Source organism: Bos taurus, chromosome 13, assembly GCF_002263795.3.
Source record: "Bos taurus isolate L1 Dominette 01449 registration number 42190680 breed Hereford chromosome 13, ARS-UCD2.0, whole genome shotgun sequence".
Classification (NCBI taxonomy): domain Eukaryota; kingdom Metazoa; phylum Chordata; class Mammalia; order Artiodactyla; family Bovidae; genus Bos; species Bos taurus.
The window spans coordinates 23,162,739-23,178,769 of NC_037340.1; the positions used below are offsets into that span (position 1 = coordinate 23,162,739).

General features: G+C 41.3%; 1 pseudogene; it reads right to left on the bottom strand.

Annotated features, from left to right (window-relative positions):
* Positions 1–647: 647 nt before the first annotated feature.
* Positions 648–1,427, bottom strand: LOC781158 (small ribosomal subunit protein eS6-like; annotated as a pseudogene).
* Positions 1,428–16,031: the final 14,604 nt, after the last annotated feature.

The following is a 16,031-nucleotide window of genomic DNA, read 5'->3' on the forward strand; positions in this document are numbered from 1 at the left end:
TTTTGGCTTTTTGGCCCCAGGGCATGTGAGATCTTACTTCCCCAATCAGGGATCAAACCTGCACCCCATGCATTGGAAGGTGAAGTCTTAACCACTGGACCTCCAGGGAAGTCCCTTAGTTATTTATCTTCCTTGTTCATTCATTATTTGTTTCTTTTGTGTGACTTCAGTCACTAGAATGCAAGCTTTATGAGAGCCTGATTTTGTCTGTCTAGCTCATTTCTCCAAATAGTGCCTAGCCCATATTAAGTTTTCAATAAATATGGTTGAATTGAAAAAGAAAACTCCTTTCCTTCTTCGAGGGTAATAACCTACTGTATTATGGATCAGATTCCTAAAATAAAACAATCAATTAAACTGGAGAAATGCCTAAGTTCAAACCATAGGAGAATAGCCAGCTCTTGAGGCAAGCTACGACATGCATCACAAGCTTTATGTTTCACCTTGTAGAACCTAGCAGTTCATGCGGGAGGATGGGATGAACTGACCTACACTGGTTGCAACTATTTGGTTGGGTCATAAGTCTAAAGCAAGACTGACTCACCAGGGACACTGTAGGCATGCTTAGTCATTTTGATCAGTATATAATAAACGAGTAATGACTTTTATTTATTTATTTATTTGATGTTTAATCTTATTTATTTGTTACTCTTAGAACAATCTCATTTTTGACTGGACTCAGAAGTAGAAGCTCTCAGAGAGGACAGCCTCCGTCTCTTGGCAATCTGTTCCTGCCGTTTTTCTTTGGCCTCCTTCATTCTCTTGGCCAAAAGTTTAGCATATTCTGCAGCCTCGTCTTTATTTTTCTTAGTACGCTGTTTCTTCAGAGCAATACGCCGGCGTTCGTGCTGCAGAACTCACGAGACGCTGAATCTTGGGTACTTTAGTCCTAGGTTTCTTACCGTCTTTGTTTAGGGGCTTCCGCACAACATATTGGCGGACATCATCTTCTTTAGAGAGATTGAAAAGTTTGCGGAGTCTGCTAGCTCTTTGGGGACCCAGGTGACGAGGCACTGTAGTATCAGTGAGTCCAGGAATATCCTTCTCCCCTTTTTTCACGATGACCAAATTGAGAACACTCAGATTGGCATCTACAATGCAACCCCGTACAGATTTGCGCTTTCTCTCTCCAGTCCTCCTTGATCTGTAACAGAAATGCCCCTTACTCAGTAGCAGGCGAACTCGGCCATGGGTCAAGACACCCTGCTTCATGGGGAAACCCTGCTTATGGTTCCCGCCACTGATTCGGACCACATAACCCTTCCATTCTTCACCCAGAGCGTCAGCAGCAACTTCTGTGGCCATACGCTTCTCATAGAAGGTACGAAGTTTTCGTTCATAGTCCACTTCAATGAGCTTCCGGCAGCCAGTGGCCGGGAAGCTCATTCTGAAGCAGCCGATAGCCTCCGAGGCGCCACGAAAAAGAGGAGTAATGACTTTTAAAAACAAATTAGACTCTAACGTGGCACCAAAATGAAGACTAGGTCCAAAAGTTCTTCAGTGTTACAAAAATTCTCACTGACATCTTGAATAAATACAGCTGACAGGTACAATTTATATTTATGTTCACCTAAGTAGTGATACGGAGAAGGCAATGGCACCCCACTCCAGTACTCTTGCCTGGAAAATCCCATGGATGGGGGAGCCTGGTGGGCTGCTGTCTATGGGGTCGCACAGAGTCGGACACGACTGAGCGCCTTCACTTTCACTTTTCACTTTCATGCATTGGAGAAGGAAATGGCAATCCACTCCAGTGTTCTTGCCTAGAGAATCCCAGGGACAGGGGAGCCTGGTGAGCTGCCATCTATGGGGTCGCAAAGAGTCAGACACGACTGAGGCGACTTAGCAGCAGCAGCAAGTAGTGACAGGACAGTTCAGTTCAGTCACTCAGTCATGTCTGACTCTTTGCAACTCCATGGACTGCAGCACTCCAGGCTTCCCTGTCCACTACCAACTCCTAGAGCTTGCTCAAACTCATGTCCATCGAGTCAGTGATGCCATTCAACCATCTCATCCTCTGTTGTCCCCTTCTCCTCTTGCCTCAATTTTTCCCAGCATCATGTTCTTTTCCAATGAGTCGGCTCTTCACATCAGGTGGACAAAGTATTGGAGCTTCAGCTTCAGCATCAGTCCTTTTGATGCATATTCAGAACTGATTTCCTTTAGGATGGACTGGTTGGATCTCTTTGCAGTCCAAGGGACTCTCAAGAGTCTTCTCCAACACCACAGTTCAAAAGCATCAGTTCTTCGGTGCTCAGCTTTCTTTATGGTCAAACTCTCATATCCATACATGACTACTGGAAAAACTATAGCTTTGAATAGACAGATCTTTGTTGGCAAAACAATGTCTCTGCTTTTTAATATGCTGTCTAGGTTGGTCATAGCTTTTCTTCCAAGGAGCAAGTGTCTTTTAATTTCATGGTTGCAGTCACCATCTGCAGTGATTTTGGAGCCCAAGAAAACAGTCTGTTACTGTTTCCATTGTTTCCCCATCTATTTCCCATGAAGTGATGGGACTGGATGCCATGATCTTCGTTTTCTGAATGTTGAGTTTTAAGCCAACTTTTTCTCTCTTCTCTTTCACTTTCATCAAGAGGCTCTTTAGTTCCTCTTCACTTTCTGCCATAAGGGTGGTGTCATCTGCATATCTGACATTATTGATGTTTCTCCAGGCAATCTTGATTCTAGCTTGTGCTTCTTCCAGCCCAGGATTTCACATTGATGTACTCTGCATATAAGTTAAATAAGCAGATGACAATATACAACCTTGATGCACTCCTTTCCCAATTTGGAACCAGTCCATTGTTCATGCCACTGATAATTCTAATTTTCCTCCAGATTTGTCCTGTAAGTTCTAAGTCTTACATGCAGAGCAATAGTATTTCCAAGAAGGCTTAGATATGCAAATATGATCATTTTATACACTCACTATAAAAGATTTTGAAGCCCAACCTATTCTTTATTTAGTATAGAGTTGCATTTTATGGAAACATCACTGTTTTCATTTATATTCAAAAGCAATGGGTGTTGATATTTCAGTTAACGTTACTGTTTATTAGGTTTTTCATCACGTATCTTGTCCACATAATATCACAGCTGTGGTTAAAGTTTGTTTTATAATGATGTCTCAAGCTGTATTTTTTTAACATAAAACACTTTTTTTTTAACAAAACATTTTCTTTTAAGCACATGGGAATATTCTCATTTAACATAGAATAATGCTTATTCACAATTTTTTAAAAAAAATTTAAAGCCTTCATGGTAGGGTCATCATATTTAGTAAACAAAAATGTAAGACACCTAATTAAATTTTAATGTCAGATAAACAACTAATATTACATGGGACATACTTATACTAACAAAAATTATTTCCTTTTTATCTCACACTCAAATTTAACTGGGTATGTTATCTGGTAACCCTAGTCTACCTTTGTTTTTCCCACTTTTGATAGAGATATTGGTTGATAGATACGTAGTCTTCCAGGATATAGTGATGTCTTCATTACTTTTTTGTTTGCTATTTTTAAAAGTTGTCAGCTTTTTTAAAATCAAAGTGTGGAGGGGAGAACTCCATGAAATAAAATGGAAACCAAGCAATAAAGGATTTCATTATGTCAAATAATTAAAAGGCAAATATTGACTAAGCATTTACCATGTATAAGGCATTGTATTACAACATGACGCAAGCACAAGAAAAGGGAAAAAGAGAAAAGACAAATTCTCAGCCTCTAGAGAATTTATAAATTTTGTGGGGAAGATAACACAGATATACATAAAAAGATAATAAACAGTACAAGGTAATAGATGGTAAGAGCCAAAGGAGCAATAAAGACAAGAGGATTCAGGAGATTGATCCTATCTGTGGCTTTAGAGAAAGAGAGAAGGCAAAAGGGGAGTGTTTTACTAAGTGCTTTATGTTCATCATCCTTTTTAAGCCTCCTGCTATGGTCTGAATGTCTGTGTGGCTCTCCACAAATTCACATGCTGGAATAATAATGCTCAATGTGATAGTGTAGGGGTCCCCAACCACTGGGCCACAGACTGGTACCTAGGTCCATAGCCTGTTAGGAACTGAGCCACACAGCAGAAGGTGAGTGGTAGGCAAGCAAGCAAAGCTTCATCTGTGTTTACAGCCACTCCCCACCATTCACATTACAGCCTGAGCTCAGACTCCCATCACATTCTGCATTATGGTAATATAATTATTTCATTATACATGACAATGTTGTAACAATAAAGTGCACAATAAATATAATTTGCTTGCATTATCCTGAAACCATTCCTCCCACCCTGGTCCATGGAAAAACGGTCTTTGACAAACCAGTCCCTAGTGCCAAAAAGGTTGGGGACCAATGAGACAGTGTTAGAAGGGGGGACCTTTGGGAGGGTGGAGTTCTTATGAATGGGTTAGTGCTCTTATAAAAGAGTTCTTTAGTCCCTTCTACCACGTGAAGACAGAGAAAGACACAGCTATGAACCAGAAGGAGTGTTCTCACCAAAATGTGACCATGCTGGCACCTTAATCTTGGACTTCCCAGCCTCCAGAACTATGAGCAATACATTCTTGTTGTTTATAAGCTGCTCAGTCTGCAATATTTAGTTACACCAGCCCAAATGGGTTAAGATACCTCCAAAACAACCCTCTGAGATTATTATTATTATCAACATCAGTTTCCAAGGAGGGTCTACATTACATGCCTATGGTCACACAGTTAGTGAGCAGCATATCTGCTTCCACCTTAAGTTTTCCTGAACCCAAAGCTTCAGTGCTGCCTCTGAGATGATAGGTGAGAAGGCTAGAGCCTCTACTGCTATATGGAGCTCCTAGAGGTTTGAGTGGGAAAGAGAGATGAGAGGATTATTTTAGAAAATAATTTCTTCACACATTGCCCTAGACATTGTGGATACAAATACTCATTCAATCACACTGGATTTTAATGATACTAAAGAAAGTGTCACATATTAGAAACATTGTGAAATCAAAACAAACTGAAATGAATTGGTGACTGTTTGCATGTAGAGGATTTAAGAGAGCAAGAGAGAAGAGGAAGACTCAAAAATAAGTGAAAACCTGAGAATCCACAAAAAACAAAACAATGAAAATCTGTTAGAACAAATAGATGAAGTCAGGAGAGTCATGGGATTTTAAATCATCACACAAAATCAGTTGTGTTTCTATACACTGAACAATCTGAAAGGGAAATTTAAAACACAACTGCACTTTTAATAGCATCAAAAAGGATAAAATATTTACTATTAAACTTAACCATGCAGGTGAAAGAAAGACTTGTACACTGAAAACAACAAAACATTGCTGAAAGAAATTAAAGAATACACTAATAAATGAAAAGACATCCTGTCTTCATGAATTGAAAGGCAATATTGTTAAGATATCAATACTACCTAAACTCTAGGATTGATCTGCAGATTCAGTGCAATCCCTATCAAAATCCCAATAACTTCCCTGATAGCTCAGTTGGTAAAGAATCCACCTGCAATGCAAGAGACCCCAGTTTGATTCCTGGGTCAAGAAGATCCACTGGGGAAGGGATAGGCTACCCACTCCAGTGCTCTTGGGCTTCCCTGGTGGCTCAGCTGGTAAAGAATTCATCTGGAATGTGGGAGACATGGGTTTGATCCCTGGGTTAGGAAGATCCTCTGAAGAAGGGAACAGCTACCCACTCCAGTATACATTAGAACCTTGCTGTTTATAGACAGAAAAAAATCTGTTCTAAAATTTATATGGAATTTCAAGGGACTCTGAATAGCCAAAACAATCTTGAAAAAGAACAAAGCTGGAGGTGTCATATTTCCTGATTTCAAACTTACTACAAAGTTACAGTAATTTCAACAGTGTGGTACTGGCATAAAGACAGACATACAGGTTAACAGAATAGAAGAGACCACAAATGATCCTTTACATATATGGTCAAATGATTTTTGACAGGAATGTCAATAGAAAACGACAGTCTTTTCAACAAACAGGACTACAAAAATTGGATATCCAGGTGCAAAAGAAAGAAGTTGGAAAATTCAGGAGACAAGATGGCAGGGTAGAAGAACCCTAAGCTCACTTCCTCTCATGACTACAGCCAAATCACAACAGTTGAACAACCACCAATTTAAAAAAAGGAAGTTTGACCCTTATCTTACAACACATAAAATATTATTTCAAAATGGATTAAAGACCTAAAAGTATTACCTGAAACCATAAAACTTCTAGAAGAAAACTTGGGGGAAAATCTTCATGATATTGGATTTGACAGTGATTTTTTAGCTATGACACCAAAAATACAGCCAAAAAAGGGAAAATAGTTAAATTAGACTTCATCAAATTTTTAAACCTTTTGTGTATCAGAGATGCTATTAACAGGATGAAAAGACAATCCACATTTTGGGAGAAAATATTTGCAAATCATACATCTGATAAAGGATTAATAACCTGAATATATAAAGAACTCATACAGCTTAACAACAACTAAAAAAAACCCAAATGACCTTCAAAAATGAGCAAAAGATTTGAATAGACATTTCTCCAAAAAGATACAAAAATGGCCAATGAGTATATGAAAAGATGCTCAATATTGCTAGTAATTAGGGAAATGCAAATGAAAAGCTCAGTGAGATACCCCTTCACACCAATTACAATGGCTATTACCAAAAACACAAACCAAAGTAACTGTGAGAATGTGAAGACGTTGGAATCCTTGTGCACTGCTGATAGGACAGTGAAATGGTGCAGCTGCTGTGGAAAACAGTATGGTGCATTTTCAAAAAATTCAAGATAGAAAAACCACATGATCCAGAATTTCCACGTCTGGGTACATACCCAAAAGAACTGCAACTGGGGATCCAACAGGTATGTGTGCAGCATGTTCACTGCAGGACTATTCACAGTAGCCAAAAGCCAGAACAAAGCAAATATTCATTGACAGATGAAGGGATAACCAAAATGTACTATATACATATAATTAAATGGAATATCATTCAGCCTGAAAAGGGACAGAAATTCTGATAAATACTACAATATGGGTAAATCTTATTCATTATGCTTATCCACTGGATTATATGGACTACAGTGAACCATTATGAGGTGAAGTGAAGTCAGTCACAAAAGTACATATAATGTATGATTCTGCTTATGAGGTATCTAGAGTAGTCAAATAAAGAGAGAGAGAGACATTAGAATGATGGTTTCCAGGGGCTAAGGGGAAAGAAGGACAAGTTCAATTACTGGGTATAGTTGAGGAAGATTAAAAAGGTCTGAAGATAGATGGTGGTGATAATAGTGCAACAATATGAATGCACTTAATGCTACTACATGGGGCATTTTAAGAGCAATGTATACACCACTATGTGTAAAATAGAGAACTAATGTGAACCTACTGTATCAGGAGCTCAGTCAAGTTTCCTGTGCTATGTACTCAAGCACTCAGTGCTCTGTGGTGACCCCAAAGAGAAAGAAATCCAAAAAAGAGGGTATATGTATATGTATAGCTGATTCACTTTCCTGTACAGCAGAAAGTAACAGACCATTGTAAAGCAACTATACACCAATAAAAATTTAAACAAATAAATGAAATGGTTGAAATGGTCAATTTCATGTTGTGTCTATTTTACCACAATAAAGAAAGAAAGAAAGTGAAGTCACTCGGTCATGTCTGACTCTTTGCAACCCCACGGACAGTAGCCTGCACCAGGCTCCTCTGTCCATGGGATTTTCTAGGCAAGAATACTGTACCACAATAAAACACTTTTTAAAAGAAGATAATGTAATCTGTAAACCCATCAACTGTGCACAAATATATGAGAGCCTACAGAAACCTCTCTGATTATGGAGCATCCCCTAGCATTCCCTGTGCAGCATATGTGTATGTCTGATATAGCATACACGTATAGCACTTAATTGTCTGATATAGCAACCAAGTGGGGGCACCAATATAAAAATAGGTGTTACCTAATAGTAAAGCTTAGTTTCTTCCTTACTTTGGAGAAAAGAAAATGATGAAAGTAGAAGCTCTGACATTATCTTTTCAGACTTCCGAAGGGCAGAGGGAAGCTGCCGTGGTTCGCTGGATCCAGTGCTGGGTAAGTAAGATGAAGACATAGACATGATGGTGGAGTCGGCAATGTGGAGGCCATGCGGGGTCATGGTGGGGTCTTGGTGGGATGCTGTGGACGGGAACTGCATGGAGTGTGTTGAGGAGAGGTTGTGGAAATGCTGTGATTATAACCACTGCCTTCAAAGTATTTTGCTTTGAAGGGGAGCAGAGAAACAGGAGGGGAATTGAAAAGTATTCTGGGGTCATTTGAGGTGTTTTGATTTTATTTTTCATAGGACAGATCACAGCATGTTTGGATGCTGGCAGGAAAAGTCTAGAAGAGTTGGGGGAATGGTGAGAGCCTGGCCCTTGAGAACAAGAAAGAGGGTGGCATCTGGGGCCCAAGAGGATGAGTTAGCAGGGAGCTTGGTGGGGTGAGGTGTGTGCAGAGAAGACAGTCGCTTTGGTGAAGGAAGGCTGAGAGAATGCTTGTGAGAGGAAGTGAGGTGGGGGAGGGGCGTACACAGGGAATTTGACGGGAATGAGGGTAGAAAACAGCCATTTTGGAGCTGGGAAAGCAGATACACCAGGGTTGTAAAATAAGATCCTGGTTAGTGCAGGGTATCCTTTTGTGATTTGTGATTTATGATTTGCAGTGAGACTCTTCATTTAGCAGGGATGTATGTTTTTCTCCAGCACTCCTCCGCTGCTCAGGGATGGGCACAAATCAGGCTGAGTGTTGGTTTTAATTAGGCTGGGGCTTTCCTAGAGAACAGAGGGAGGGAGAGACCAGGAAGTTCATGCGGATTTCAAGGTGTGCGTGGTGATGGCTAGGAAGAAAATATTAGGGTGCGGATCAGGTTTGGTCTTGGCTGATGATGAGGCTGTCATCATGATAGTGGGCATCTGAAGTAGGCTGAGGAAGTGATCATTGGCGGTGAGAGGTCAAGGAACTAAGGCCATGACACAAACATGTGGCAGTGGGGTGTGTCAGGGCTGTGCAGGGCTTGTGTATGTGCGTGCTAAGTTACTTCAGTCGTGTCCAACTCTGTGTGACCCTATGGACTGTAGCCTTCCAGGCTCCTCTGCCCAGTGGGATTCTCCAGGCAAGAATACTGGAGTAGGCTGCCATGCCCTGCTCCAGGGGATCTTCCTGACTCAGGGATCGAACCCACATCTCTTATGTCTCCTGTATTGGCAGACAGGTTCTTTACCACTAGTGCCACCTGGCAAACCTGCACAGGGCTTAGGAAAGTCTAATCTGATCCTCTTTGGTTCCATCTTGGTCAGTAGGTATGCGTTTTCCCTCTATGGCTCTGTCCCCATACAAGATGAACAAGTTCCCCACTTTCTGCTCCAGGATACAATATAAGCCTGGGAACAGCAGGATGCCCCGGTGGGTGGGAGCTTCCTTCCCATGTAAGGATGGCTCAGTACCAAGTCCTGTCCACTTCACTTCCTTTTTCTTTCAACTAAGGGTCTTTCTTTCCCCATTTCAAGAACTCTGCTCCTCCTAGACTTTCCTCTTCCTTGTGAACCATCCGCATACCTTCTCTTTCCTTTTCCTGGAGCCCCAGCATACTCAACAACATGTCTGGATCTTTCTGTCTCACATGTGCAGTAGATGCTCCTTGGAGTCTGCTTCTTCTTCGCTGTGTGCTGTGAGAAAGAAAAACAGCCTTCAAGTTTCTAGAGAGGGCAAGAGAGGGGAGAAATTTATGGAAAGCACACAGGAAATTAGAGGTTCACCCTGTCTCGGATGCATTATCCATGAGCCTACAGAATAAGTTGTCAAAAAGTAAAAACAGGAGTAGAGATGAAAGAACAGAGAATGAGGCAGGTATTAAAGTCATCAGTGACTAAGGCGCAATGATCTGGACAGCAAGGTGTTTGATGATATGACCGTTGGAGGAAGGTGGGAGAGATAAAGCCTGGAGATGGCATCTGAGGGGCAAGGAGGACTCTCCCATCCTTCTGGTCTCAGGAACATGAGGTTTGAGAGCGACAACCAGCTCCACTCTAGAAGTGAAGTAGTGACCCCAGGGGCAGAGAACTTTCCATTCCAGAGGAAAGGTCTATAAGGGCCAGGATCCCCCATCCATCATGTTCCTCTTCATATCTCCATCACCTTGTACAAAGCAATGTGTATGCGGAGTGTGTACAACAAAGGCATATTGAATAAATGGGTGGGCAGTTAATGGCACCCCACTGCAGTATTCTTGCCTGGAAAATCTCATGGACAGAGGAGCCTGGAAGGCTGCAGTCCATGGGGTCGCTGAGGGTCAGACACGACTGAGCGACTTCACTTTCACTTTTCACTTTCATGCATTGGAGAAGGAAATGGCAACCCACTCCAGTGTTCTTGCCTGGAGAATCCCAGGGACAGGAGAGCCTGGTGGGCTGCCATCTGTGGGGTTGCACAGAGTCGGACACGACTGAAGTGACTTAGCAGCAGTTAATTGAACCCAATGTTTATACTGAAATCATGTGCCACAACCCAAGCACTCTTCTAGAATCTGTGGCAGCCTCAGCTTCTTGTGTCAGGATATGTGGCTGCCATGGGGAGCACAGAATGCTCAAGGGGATCAGTTGCCTGCCCACCGAACGAGAACAGGATGCTGGAATCAGACTGAAATAAAAATGACCTGAGTTGTGGCCATTATCAGGATGTCTAATAGATCTGTTTCTCCATCAGATTATGCTGGGGGGAGAATTTAGGGAAAGACGAGCAGGGAGTAAGTCTCTTAATATCAGCTGCATCAAAAAAAAGAAGGCTTGTGAGTGGGAATTTCCAGGGAACTGCCCGACAGGTCACATAATGACAGCTGTTTGGCAATGGAGCATTGGGGAAGCTCCAACATTTTATCCCTTTCAGTGGCTGCTATTGCTTTTCATCATGATTGCAGGTTTGTTTGCTTTCAAGGCTACCCTGGAGCTGGGGAGAGGAGGATGAGAAGAGAGTAGGTTAAAGTGCCACAAAACTCAAAGTCTTTTACCACGATTGAGTGTTTTTCTTGAATAAGCACTCCTCAAATTGTTACAAGCATTTGGTTAATTCCTAGAGTTCTGAAAAAGTTGATTTTGACCAATTTTGCTAGTGATCTTTTTCCTTTTATAGAGGAATGAATTTTCAGAGGTCCTTACTCTGCATTCTTGGAAGGCATATTTCTATTTTTATTATTTTTCCATTTTTATCTTGAGATCATTGTGAAGTCACATGCAGTCATAGAGAATAATGCAATGATCCTGTATACTTTTCATCCAGTTTCTCCCCAAGATAACATCTTGCATAACTAGCATACAGCATCCGATGGAGGAAAATGATACTGCTACAATTCAGTGATCTTATTCAGATTTTACTATTTCTATGTACTCGTGTGTGTATTTAATTCTATAACATTTTATCAGTAGATCTGTGTAACTACCACCACAGTCAAGATAACTACCAGTTCTACCACAAGGACCCCTCATGCTATCCTCTTACAGCCAGTCATAGCATCCCCTGCCCCTACAATCACCACTCCTAACACCTGGTAACCACTGATCTATTCTTCAGGTCTATCATTTTTGTCATTTAAAAAGTATCACAGGCTATATCATACAGTGAAATATTATTCAGCAATAAAAAGAAGTAAGAGTATTGACATCACAACGTGGATGTATCTTGAAAACATGCCAACCACAAAGGATCACATTCTGGATGATTCCATTTAGGAAATGTCCAGAATGGCCATATCTATAGAGACAGAAAGTAGATTAAGTGATTGTCTAGGGCTGGGTGGGATGGGAGGGAAAGGATGGTGATGGCTGAAAGGTGCAGTGCTTTTTGGGGGGAGTTAATGAAAATGTTCTAAGTGTCAATATGGCAGTGGCTGTGCATCTCTGTATCTACTAGAAACCAGTGAATTGTATGCTTTACATGAGTGAATTGTATGGCATGTGAATTATATATCAATAAAAGCTGTCAAGAAAGAGAATGCTATATAAATGGAGCTTCCTTGTTGGCTCAGTGGTAAAGAATCTGCCTGCCAGTGTAGGAGATGTGGGTTTTGATCCCTGGGTCGGGAAGATTCCCCTGGAGAAGGAAATGGCAACCCATTCCAGTACTCTTGCCTGGGAAATCCCATGGACAGAGGAGCCTGGCGGGCTACAGTTCATGCGGTTGCAAAAGAACTGGACATGCCTTAGCAACTAAACAGCTATAAATGGAATCATACCGTATGCAACCCCCACCCTCCCCCCACACCAAGACCGGTCCAATTATTTTTAAACAAAAGTTTTGGTCCCAAAGAAAACGTTATGAAAAAGTAGTAGATACACATAATGTCTACATTATGGTTTATATGTAAGATATAGTTGAGCGTGACAAGAGGCAATGGGGCATGACCACAGAGGTCGTGTTTTTGCTCTCTGAGGAGTCTGTAACATTACCATTCACATTCGAATGCAATTCAGGTAAGTCTCTTTTCAAGTCTAGTCTAAGGATGGGATTTATCACCTCTTTCTGAGTCAAAAATGGCATGGATGAAAAGCTGTTTCAGCTCAATTCAGATAAAATAGATTTTTATTGAAAGAGAAAGCCAGAAAAATCATAGCAATACACAAACACGCTGGGCTTCACAACATCAGCTGCTTCTAGATTCACAGATAAAAACTGTGACTAAGAGAGCCTTTCTGTTCTTGGCACAGATTGAACACTCTCCTTCCGTATGTAGCTCTTATCTTGTTTTCTGTATGATTTCCCTGTACACTAGATCATTACAAAGCTTTTTGCTGGGAGAACCATATTTGTAGAGCTCACATAATTCGTTTCTGGTGGAAATAAAGTAACTGTTCATCTATAGACTACTGTCCCTTGATCGATGTTATCAGGATTATTCACTCTTGGCATTCAGTAGAAGGAAACTTGACTGGGTCCATATCTCAGTGTGTGATATAGTTCCAAAGCTAGAAATTTGGGAACTTAAAACTTTCAAAAAGAGACCCTAAATTCTTTAATAATTTCAAAATAGCAGGAGTTATCAATGTCCTGAAATGTATAAGTTGTGCTGTGCTGTGCCAAACCACTTCAGTTGTGTCCGACTCTTTGTGACCCTTTGGACTGTAGCCTGCCAGGCTTCTCAGTCCACGGGGATTCTTCAGGCAAGAATACCAGAGTGGGTTGCCAAGCCCTCCTCCAGAGGATCATCCTGACCCAGGGATCGAACTTTTCTCTCTTACATCTCCTGCACTGGCAGGTGGGTTCTTTACCACTAGTGCCATCTGGGAAGCTCAAAGTGTACAGGTTATTTGAGTGGTATTTAGCCCGTATTTGATGAAGAGAGGAGAGAAAGAGACAGCAAGAGAAAGAGAGAGAGAGACAGCAAGGAGAGAGAGAGCGAACCATCAAGGCTATTACCATTATTTTGACTCTGGGTTCACTTCCACCGTGTATTGCATTTTCAATTTAAAACGACATGAGTAATTAATCTTTTACTGAACAAACTTCCACAGAGGGGTACCTTCCTGACACTAGAGAAATTAACTCAATAGAAATGTTTCACAAGAAAGGCGTTTCATAAAAGTTAGGACAGAAATCAGTCTCTAAACCAGAGGTTGGCAAACGTCTTCTGTATGTGGCCAGACTGTAAATATTTTAGGCTTTGTGGGTCAAATGGTCTCTACTGCAACTATTCAGCTCTGTCACTGGAGCCTGAAAATAGCCATAGGTATTAGGTAAACAAGTGGACATGACTCTGTTCCAATAAAACTTTATCTATCGATAATGAAATTCGAATTTCATATAATTTTCAACAGTCATGAAATATTTTTCTTTTGATTAAAAAAAAAAGTCTTAGCTTATGAGCTATAAAAAAACAGGCAGAAGGCCAGATTTGGCCTGTGGAGATTAATGTGTTAGCCCTACTCTAAAAGGATGAAAGAGTAGAAACACTGAAGTCTGTGTAACAGAGTGGTTTGGAACCCACGTTTGGAGTCAGGGTTTAAATAGGGACTGTGCCACTCACTAGTTGTGTGACCTTGGACAAGTTATGCAGCCCACTTACAACCATGTCCTCATCTGTGAAACGGAGATGGTAATAGACATTCCACAGGATATCTGTGAAAATAAGATGAAGGAATACATGTAAGTGTAGCACGTGCAAGGTCATCGTGAATTTAGTTACCACTAGAAAGAACGTCTTGAAAAGTGCCTTCCCTTTTTCCCATAAAGCCTTCCCTTTCCCCCAGTCTCTGCCTCCACACTGGAATTTGTGAGCAGGATTTTTATCAAGACAGCACCTATCAGGCTAAATCTTAGAGTCAGTCCTCACTCCTTATTCTCTCACCCCACACATTCAGTTCAGCAGGAAATCATGCCCTCTCTACCCTCAAAATATATCCAGAATCTGACCACTTCTCCCTGATCTATGCCACCATCAACTTTCACCTGGTCTTTCTGCTCCCACCTGACCTGTCTGTTTTCCACAGGGATGCTTTGAAAATACAACTCAGATCACTTCATTTCTCCTGCTCGTATATTTGGCTGTGTCAGGTCTTAGCCGTGGCATGCAGGATCTTTCACTGCAAGATACTCGGGCTTAGTTGCCCCATGGCATGTAGGATCTTGGTTTCCCAAACAGGGATCAAAGCTATGTCCCCTGCATTCAAAGACTGGATTCTCAACCGCTGGACTACCAGAGAAGTCCCTCAAAAATTTCTAATCACTCCACTCAAGAGAAAACCCTAAGCTCTTACCACAGAAACCCTTGGATCTCTTATATTCTTCTCCTCGCTTCCTCAGCTTCAACCACAAAGCCTCACTATTCTTCAAACATGTCAACCTTGCTCCCACTTAATATTTATTGGTATTTCTTTCTGGAATGTTCTTTTCCCAGATAACCAAGTGTTTTTGATTTTACTACTTCTTTCGGGTCTGTGCTCAAATATAATCTTGCTAGGAAAGCATTTCTTGCCACTCCTTAACTCTCTTATCCTACTTGGGGGTCACACTACCACCTTCTGCCATGTTTCATGTTTATTTGTTGACTGAATGCCTCTCGCCACTACAATGTAAGGTCACAAAAGCAGACTTTGTGTGTCCTGTTCACAGTGGTATCAGCAATGTTTAGAACAGCATTTGGCACAGGGTAGTTTCAAATTTGTTCAACAAATTATTTTATTATCTATGAATCTTTGAGTTTAAATAAATAAAAGTGTATTTACTAAACTTTTGCTGCTCTAAAAGTTTCTGAAAATGAGAACTTTTTTGAGTATTTTTCTTTTTAAAAAGCTGGAATCAAGATTGGTGGGAGAAATATCAATAACCTCAGATATGCAGACAACACCACCCTTATGACAGAAAATGAAGAAGAACTAAAGGGCCTCTTGATGAAAGTGAAAGAGGAGAGTGAGAAAGTTGGCTTAAAGCTCAACATTCAGAAAACGAAGATCATGGCATCTGGTCCCATCACTTCATGGCAAATAGATGGGGAAACAGTGGAAACAGTGGCTGACTTTATTTTTCTGGGCTCCAAAATCACTGTGGATGGTGACTGCAGCCATGAAATTAAAAGACGCTTACTCCTTGGAAGAAAAGTTATGACCAACCTAGACAGCATATTAAAAAGCAGAGACATTACTTTGCCAACAAAGGTCCGTCTAGTCAAGGCTGTGGTTTTTCCAGTAGTCATGTATGGATGTGAGAGCTGGACTATAAAGAAAGCTGAGTGCCGAAGAATTGATGCTTTTGAACTGTGGTGTTGGAGAAGACTCTTGAGAGTCCCTTGGACTGTGAGGAGATCCAACCAGTCCATCCTAAGGGAGATCAGTCCTGGGTGTTCTTTGGAAGGACTGAGGTTGAAGCTGAAACTCCAATATTTTGGCCACCTGATGCGGAGAGCTGACTCATTTGAAAAGACCCTGATGCTGGGAAAGATTGAGGGCAGGAGGAGAAGGGGATGGCGGAGGATGAGATGGTTGGATGGCATCACTGACACAATGGACATGGGT